The sequence below is a fragment of the Octodon degus genome, unplaced genomic scaffold, assembly GCF_000260255.1.
Source record: "Octodon degus isolate 3935 unplaced genomic scaffold, OctDeg1.0 scaffold00049, whole genome shotgun sequence".
Taxonomy (NCBI): Eukaryota; Metazoa; Chordata; class Mammalia; order Rodentia; family Octodontidae; genus Octodon; species Octodon degus.
This window is the reverse complement of record NW_004524625.1, coordinates 3,872,470-3,881,926: the sequence shown is the minus strand read 5'-3', so window position 1 is coordinate 3,881,926 and position 9,457 is coordinate 3,872,470. Positions and strand designations below refer to the sequence as shown.

Sequence of the window (9,457 nt, the reverse complement as noted above, 5' to 3'; positions counted from 1 at the left end):
AATAAAAAATAGACGTTCAGTTTATCACATATCTTTTTCTAATTAAGAATGCTGAGATAGTGAAATTTTCTGTTGAAAAATGCACAAAATAATTGACCTTTCTAACAGTTTTTACATGTACAGTTAAGTACATCTGCATTACGATTATCACTGCAAGCATTTATCTCTAGAACTTTTTTATCTTCCTCAGGTGAAGCTGTCTCTGCTAATCACCACCTCCCTGGTCTCTCCCCCTCCTAGCCCTTGGCATCTAGTTTCTGTCTATAAAGTTGACTACTGGGAATGTCAGTATTTGACCTTTCATGCCTGCGTATTTCCCTTAGCATCGTATCCTCAGTCTCATCCAAATCAGACCATTCATCTGAGCTTTCCCCCTTTTAAGGGTGGGCCGTGTTCTACTGTATGAGCGCAGCATCTTGCTTACAGTTTCATACATGAGTGGACTTGAGTTGCTCCCAGCTCTTGACTGTTGTAACTGACCCTGCGTGATTACACCACGCAAGGGTCTTAGGACTCCCTGCTTTCCCTTTTCGTACATACTCACACTTTGCTACTCTGCAGGCTCTTAAGTTTATGTTAATTATAAGTGGAGTTACTCAAACATGCCGCATGCAGTGAGCTTTGAGGACGCCCCACACTGTTTGCCACAGCAGCCACATCACTGCGCATTCCTTCCAGTAGCACTCAGGAGTGTACTTTCTTCATATCCTTGCCAGTGCTTAATAATAGTCATCCTAATGGATATGAAATGGTATCACATTATAAATTAGTCCTTAATGACAAAGGGTGTCAATAGTATTTTAAATTGCTTATTGCCTATTTGTCTATCTTTTTTTTTAAAATTTTATTTGTGTGTGTGTGTGTGTGTGGCCAGCTCAGCCCACTAGGGGGCAGGGCTGGCTGGCATGTGGTGCTAGGGGATCAAACCATGGTCCCTGTGCTTTTTTGCTAAGCTTGTTCTAAGTAGGTGCTTTAGACCACTGAGCCATCTCACCAGCCCCCCATTTGTCTATCTTAAGAAAAATGGGGGGAAATTTTACTGAGCCCTTATTTTTGTGACAAGGACTCAAAAAAAAAAAAAAAATACTGTTTCGATTTTCCTTGAGCTTGGCTCAGGTGATTTTCAGGGTTTAGCAACCCGAGTGTCTGGGATTGCAGCCACTTGTCAGCATGCCTTTCCTGGCCATTTTTTAATTGTATGTTTTTTCTACTTTGCAGTCTCTTAAATTTATGTTAACTGTAATTATTAAACCTGATTGCTGGTTGAATTTTCTGATTTGCTTACATAGGCAGATATAACCTTGTAAAAGGAACCAAGTCTAATCTCCAGGTAAGAGAGGCTAAGATTTGTCATTGGGAACAAACCTCTAGTGACAGGGGAAGGACTCAGGTTTCCCTTTTATTTATTAGAGGCGTTTAATTCACCTTTACTGTTTGGAACAGAGGAACAGTTTTTTTCTTTCTTTATTTGATGCTAAGTGAACTATTCAGTGGGCATCTCCTGTATAAATGTAGCATTACTTCGAAACATAATTAAGCCTTTTTAATGTTTCTACATTTTAAGCATTATTTATACCTAAAACTCTCATACTTGCCTACCTTTCACCATTGTTTTTATGGTTTCAAATATCTGGTGGTTTTATATTTAAGCTGTAGTTCTGATTTGAAAATTTATTTTCTGTATGTTAAAATGAAACATATAGACTGTTTTAGCAAAATTTCATGTATATATATGTATATACATATATACTGCTTCAGTGTAGTAATTTTTAAGTAGTCTAAATCCTACATTAAATGTTCTTATTTTTACTATTTTAGTTGCATTCCTTAAGAATTAATTTCTGATTTAAAGTTGATATTATTTGTTGATTTGGTTATTCAGGTTGGTTTTTGCTTATTCTTATACACAATTAAAATAAAAAGAGGGCTGGCCAAATAGTTCAGCAGATTAAACTGCCTGCAAGCAGGTGCAGGGACCGGGGGTTTGATCCCTGGCCTGCTGTGCGCCACCCCCTCTCCCCCGGGGCGTGCTGAGACAGCAGTTGAGACTGGATGTGGTGATGTGCGTCTATAATCCCAGCTCTTGGGAGGCTGTAAACAGGCGAATCACTACGAGTCCGATCTAGTAGTGAGATTCTGAACACCCTGTAGACCCTTCCCTAAAATACAAAAAATAAATAAATAATAATAATAAAATATTTATTGGAAACAAAAGTCAGAATAATGGAAATTTTTAAGTTTAAAAAAAATTTTTGTTACAAGAAGTTGAGCTGAGGATGTCACGCTTGCCAGGGAGGGTGCTGTACCACTAAACTATATACCTGGACCCAGGATAATAAAAACTTAAGAAGCAGTTATTCATTTTAGGAGACCTTATGTTTGACATTAATGTTAATGAGAAACTCATATAAAGCAGAAAGAAAAGCAAAAAATAAATTCTTAATTAAGTTTTTCTCAATGTTTAATTCTACAGTGACTGTTTGATGATCATAGTAGAGGAGAGGGGATTTCAACAATAAAAATGGCTAATACTAGATGCATACTATTTTGTTCAGTCTACCAGATGCTACATTTGGATTTCACTTAATCCTGATAGCAACTTTCTGCAGTAACTTCTGTTACCATTTTAGTTTTAAAACTGGGGAAGGTGAGAAATAAAAACATTTGGTTTTCATGAATATAATATGAAGTGTCAGATCTTAAGGGGTTTTTTTGGTGGTGGTACTAGGGATTGAACTCAGGACCTTGTGCTTGCCAGGCAAGCACTTATTCTACTGAGCTATCTCCCAGGCCTCAGATCTTAAGATTTTTAACTGTTCTAAAGGGTATTTTCTTACAGTAGTACTTCTCCAACTTCAGTATGCATGTTGTTCACTTGAAAGTGTTTTCTTTTCTTTTTTTTTTTTTTTTGAGATAGGATTTTATGGTATTGTCAAGGCTGGCTTTGAACTTGCTGCCTTTAAGCCAGAGATTCTCTAGCCTCAGCATTCCAAGTGGTGGGATTATAGGCATAAGTGTTACTTTGCAGTTATGATGGATGATGGGTGAATGTTAGATGCCACTTAAACTCTTGGATAGGGCTGTTGAAGAGACTGTCATTTCAGATGGTATTATGGTTATAGACACCATAATGTTTAACATCTATTTTCAGTCTGTATTAGATACTGTTGTCTACTTCAGAAGGCATCAAAAATTTAACTTATATTTTTGGGCAAAATCAAAGTTGAAGGAAGCTCAGCTAACCTTTAATTTAGGTTTTCCCCCTAATTAGGAAAAGGATGTTTTAAAAACATTTGCAAACTAAACCTGGTAGCTCACGCCTGTTATCCCAGCACTCCAGAGGTTGAAACAGGAGGATCACTGTAAGTTTGAGACCAGCCTGGGGTCTACAAAAGTGAGCAAGGGCCAGCCTAAACTGCATCATCAGACCCTTTCTAAAAAAGCCAAAACTTTTGTAATCATATGCTTAATGCATGTGGGGAGGTATCATATGAGACTAGTAGACCTCACTAGGTTATAAAATATACTTATCTTGGTCTCTACAGTACTGCTTGTAAAATTTTTTTTTAGTGGTTTTAGTTTTTTGTTTGTTTTCTTGTGTGTGTGTGTGTGTGTCATCTTTTCTTTTGGTTTTTTGAGACACAGTGTGACCTTGAACTCACTGTGTGGCCCAAGCTGGCCTTGAACTCCTGGTAGTCCTGCCTCAGCCTTCCAGTGTTGGGATTACAGGTGTGAGCCACCTTGTTTAGCAATACTGCTTTGTTTTTAAATTTGTGTGTGTGTGTGTGTGTGTGTGTGTGTGTGTGTGTGTTTGCTCCGAATGCCTTCAGGGCAGGTTTGGCTGACTTGAGTTGTGGGGATCAAACCACAGCAAGCTGAGCCTGACTGCTTTGTTGAAGCAGCCACTTACAGAACTGAGCTAAGGGGCAGGCCCCCACTGCTTTGTTTTTAAAGAATTGAAGATAAAATTTACATTTTCAAAGTATACAAGTCAGTGGCATTTAGTTTATGATATTGTAGTTAGTACTTCTTAGTGTGGTTGGGATCCAACAGAGGATCTTACACATGCTTAAACATGTGTGATCATTTTGTTTAAATTTGCAATTATTGTAAGCACCTAAATTAGAAGATTTGGTAACTATGAACTCTTCATAAGCTGTAGCCAAGTAATGATTGCTTATGCTGAAGTGGGATTTTTTAGTGCTATGATATGCAGCTATATATTCTTAGGAAAATCACATGTGGTATCAAGATCTTTTATATTTAGTACAGCAGAAAAATACAGTGTGTGCATGAAAATAGAATGGGCATTTGCATATACATAAGTTGGAAACACTTGTTCATACTGAATATGTCACTGACAACAAGTGGGAAAAGACCAAATATTATGAGCCACTTTTATAGACTTCAAAATCTGTCATGATTTTCAAAATGGTAAAAAGTGTTTTCAGCAGCAGAACTTCATTTGCAGGAATATATTCCTCTCTGGCATATGTTACTTTATATGTAGTGTTTTATTTCAGCCAGCAAATCTTAAATACATATCTATCATGCATCCTTGGTGCTGGAAAAATCGCTATAAACAAAAATTGCTTGTTTGCTTGTGTATCACTTGACTCAGCGTGTGAACAAGGCTGAAACAGTACATGTGCATAGTGTAGGTGGCGTAGGGGCTGTAGAGGCAAAGAGTGAGCATGATTTTAGATTGAGGTCCTCAAGAATTTACTGAAAAGGTGACACTTGAGGAAAGACTAAAAGTGAAACAATTGCAACATTTTTAACTAGGAACAAATCTGTGTAATACATTAAAGCAAAGATGCTAGGTTATATAGGCCACATGTGGCCTGCTACCTACTTTGTTAATGTCTAAAAAATTTGAGGCAGTGACTCAGTCTGTTGTTGCCCAGTCTGGGCTTGAACTCCTAGTCTTTAGTAATTCTGCCTCTTCGCTGTCCTGAGCAGTGAGTGACACCACGCCCAGCTCATTAATTAAATTTTATTTTTTTATTTAATATTTGCCAGTGACTCTTACATGATTATGGTAGTAGAGTTCCATTGTTTGCAGCTGACATTGTGACTGGCAAAACTGAAATACTTACTGTCTGACCCTTTGTGGAATTAAAGTTTTCATCCTCTTTATGCACTGCAGAGGATGCAGAGTAAGTGTCAGTGAGCTCAGTGTGCAGACTGTGAGGGGTGTGCAGGTCCTTTACATTCATTGAGAATTTTAGTTTTTCATCTGAATAAAATAGGATGATTTTGAAAAGCCTTTATCATTAACTGTGTTCCATCAGTCTTAACTGTTCTTATTCTATTCTTTGATTCCCTTTAATCTGTTTGCAGTGCTGCAGACAGTGAAGTCTCATTAAAACAAGTGAAGTGGTGGTGCTGTATTTAAAAAGCTTCCTTTTTTTTTTTTTTTTTTTTTTTTTTTTTGCTCCGAATGCCTTCAGGGCAGGTTTGGCTGGCTTGAGTTGTGGGGATCGAACCACAGCAAGCTGAGCCTGACTGCTTTCTTGAAGCAGCCACTTAAAGAACTGAGCTAAGGGGCAGGCCCCCTTAAAAAGCTTTCTGACTAGATTGGACAAGCTGAGATCCAAAGCAACGGGTAGGGCCTGTCTTAGCTTAAAATAGATCGCTCTGTGTTAACAGGAGCAGATTTATAGGTCTGGTGATGGGAAGGGTCAGCTACTTTCTGGCTTCTGTTTTTCTCTGAAATTGGAGGAAGAATTGTCTTGAAATATGGACGACAGAGATTGAAGGCTTAAAGATAGGGAAGATTTGAACAGTTGTTGCTATAGAAGATGGTAAGGTTACTAAGCACTGTCAGTGTCTCTCAGATAACTGGTAGTCATGAATTTTCACAGTAGCAATTTTGTTTCTTTTCATAGCAGTATATGTTAAGACCCAATATAGAGCTCTGCTTATGATAACTATATAGTACCTGTTATTATTAATTGATTTGGAATATAGGTTGACAAGATAAGTGCAGATTTAACTGAGTTCACCCACACTGGCTTTGAAGGGAAGCCTCGGGACCCAGTTAGGTTTGCCTTACTCGGATGCCATGTGCTCATCCTCCAAATGCCTAACAGTTTACTCAGCTGAAGTATTACATGACAGCTCCAAGTGAGTGCAGCAGTGCCATTATAAAAGTAGCTCTTCCAGTTTAATTTCAGTGATATATAGGAGTTGGTCAGTGTGAGTGGGAATGGTGTGACTATATCCTAGTTTGTCTGCAGTTACCTTGGTTTCAGTATTAAAAACCTTGTGTCCCAAGGAAACCTGAGTCTTGGACAAACCAGGTTTCTTAGCATCCTGAATAATGTTATTTATAATTTATCCATTTATAATAAATTATTAAAACCTATTAACTTGATTATAATAATTTATTTGATTATATATTTCTGGAAACCTTGAGAAAGCACAAAGTAAAAAAAAAATGATTGTCTTCTGATGAAGGATCCTCTCTACTTTGTATTTGTTTCTATTTGGTCTGTTTTTCACAGGGTTATTGCTATTGTTTGGTACTGGGAATTGAACTCAGGACCTTGTGCTTGGCCAGGTAGGCTTATCCCCAGCCCTAGATCTGGTTCTTGACTTGTTTATTAGAAGTGAAATTATATGGTAAAAAGAGTTTTCTATCCTACTTCCTGCACGTGATATTTTACCATGAGAGTTTCACCACATCTTTAAAGAGGAAATCTCTTCTCCCCTGTTACCCTCCCTCCTCCTGGGGATCCCCTTCCCTTGTTTCCTGTCACCTAGCTTTATTTTGCTTTTTTATTCTTTGAGTTTCTCATCTTTTGAGACTTTGAGCTTTATCTTTAAGGTAGTTAAAGGTATTTTTTGTTTTCTTCAATACAGTATACATTTGCTTCAGTCAAGTGTGTCATATCCTTGCCCAAATCTTACTCCATAAATTGTTGAGATGCATTAATTATATTAAATACTGGTTTACAACCTATATAGAAAGGTTATTAAACATATGCCCTAAAAAGTATTGATGTTATTTGTCAACGTTTAGGATAGGGCTTATTCCCATTCCATTTTATTCATTTTAGCCACAGATTTTGAGTGTCCCATAGGTAAATAATTAATGATAGTAATTCAGGGGTAATTCTTTAGTAGGGCAGTTAGAGTTGTGAATGAAATAATTCTGAGTAATAAGTGCTTTAATAAAATTTATATAAAGTAGTGTACAGCCAGGAGAAATTGGTATAATCAGTTATAAAAGTATAAAATGGAATGACACTTTAACTGGGCTTGAATGCAAGATTTTGTCAATAATATAATACTAGTCAATATTGACTGCTTGCCATGTGCCACTCAAGGTAAGGCTTTGCATGTCATATTACAGGCAGTCATTATGATAATCTTGGGAGATAGAGAGTTACTAATATTAAAAGTTGAATGGTAAAATCTAAAGAATAGATGACTGGGGATATAGTTCAAGAAGAAAGAAAGAAGCAAGCAAACTAAAGAATAGACATGGAAAGCTAAGCACAACTGGACTAGCACAGCTGTACCTATGTTCCTAGCTATTCATTTGGTTGAGGCAAGAAGAACACAAGTTCAAGGCCTGCCTGGGCAACTTGGCAAGATTTGCCCAAAATAGCTAGCTAGCCGGAGGAGGTAGGAAGGTAGTTTAGCACTCCCATAGTTTAATCTTAGTGTACCTCGCATTAAAAAACAAAGTCTTTAGGCAAAGTTAACAGGAAAGCTGCCCATGGTAGCTTTAGGAAACCCTGAAATTTTTGATGTGGATAGAGTTTATGCCAAAAGGAGAGGACTACAGTAGCACCCAGGTACTAGAGAAGTGCTTCATGAGCTTAATTTTGAAAACAGGGATCCTCACAGCCATTCAGTGAGGTATCGAAATTTATATTTTAGCTTTAGAGTTTAAAGTCTAAAGAGATTTAGGAAGGTTCTGGTAATTTCTGCAAGGTCTTAACACATGTCTAGAGTAGCGATAACATCAAAGAATTAAGATTTATCTGACCATAAGCTTTTTAATTCTTAATGAATTAGTTCAGATAAATAGGAGATAATATAAATTATCCTGCACCCAACATTTTGCTGTATTTTGCATTTGTTCTTAAAGCTTTTCTTTCCATTCTTATTTACTTGTTTAATGACAGGATCGTGCCGTATAGTTCAGGCTGGCTTTAAACTGTGTAACCCAGGCTGTCCTTGAACTCACTGTGATCCTCCTGCCTCAATTTCCCAACTACAGGCATATGCCATCAAGCTTGTCTCTGTCTCTCAGTCTCTTTGTCTGTGTGTGTGTCTCTGTCTGTCTGTGTCTCTGTCTCTCCTCTGTTTGTCTCTGTGTCTGTGTCTCTCTGTGTCTGTCTCCCCACTCCCTTTCAGGAACTGCTACAGTCCTGTGAGTTGGTCCCACATATTTGTTTATATATGTATATATGGCCACACCAATATATTGTAGTTTGCATTTCACAGCTTTTTTACAAATGGTATCATATTGTACCTATTCTCTTGCAGCTTTTTTTTTCTGGCTTTGACTTCCATACCAATCCATGTAAATTTATGACTTTCATTTTAATGAGCACATGTCGATTATTTATTCATTCCCCCACTTGTAGAGTATCTAGGTTGTGTTTAGTTTTTCACTTTACAGCAATGCTACAACAAATACTCATGGATGAAATATCTTTACGTATGTGTAGTTGTAAATGGATTGCTGAGCGATGTATATTTCCTCACTTTGAAAAAAAAATATCCCAAATTGTTCTTTACTGTGTTTGTGCTAATTTACTTCTTAGTTCTCTTGTCTTAAAAGAGAATCATTATAGAAACTGAAACCTTCTCAGATATTACTTACTCCTTTATCACCCCAAAGATGACAAGTCCAAAATCTGTCAAGTGGATGAGTAAATTTTTTTGAGTAAAGGAAAGTAGGAAGCAAAAGTGAAAGATAATTATTCTCTAAAAATATTGTACTTGGCTTGTTACATTTTTTTCTTACAATAAAAAGTCAAGTGGTAAGTCTGGATCTTATAATAGTAGCTTCATGAAGTCATCAAGAACCTTTCCTAGTCTGCTATTTTTGTCATGTGGCTCTGAATGCACCTCCTCCAGGTGTTGTATGCAGAATCTGGGCACAGAAAACAAAAACAGCTCAAGCTATCTGAGTCCTAGCCGCACCATACTTTCTCATGCATTTCATTGATTGAAACTGAAGCATATGACTCACAGCTGTAAGGTGTTTGAGGAGGCAAGCACCTTCCTACACAAAATTAGGGTTCTGTTGATAAGAAAAAGGAGGAGGTTAGATACTGTATAGGTACCTATCAGTGTTCCCTGCTGTTAAATTATGTGGGCTATTCAGTGTTGGTGATTTTGCTTTGCATAGTTAGGAAAGCATATACCAGGGGATCAGTAAATATTTGTTTTTTTTTTTTTGTTTGTTTTTTTTTAAAGACATTCTTTTTGG

General features: G+C 37.2%; 1 protein-coding gene across 1 annotated transcript in view; it reads left to right on the top strand.

The window, feature by feature from the left end:
* Positions 1 to 9,457, top strand: part of Rsf1 (remodeling and spacing factor 1) — a 155,569-nt gene that overhangs the window by 108,916 nt on the left and 37,196 nt on the right. The gene's annotated exons all lie outside the window — the stretch shown is intronic.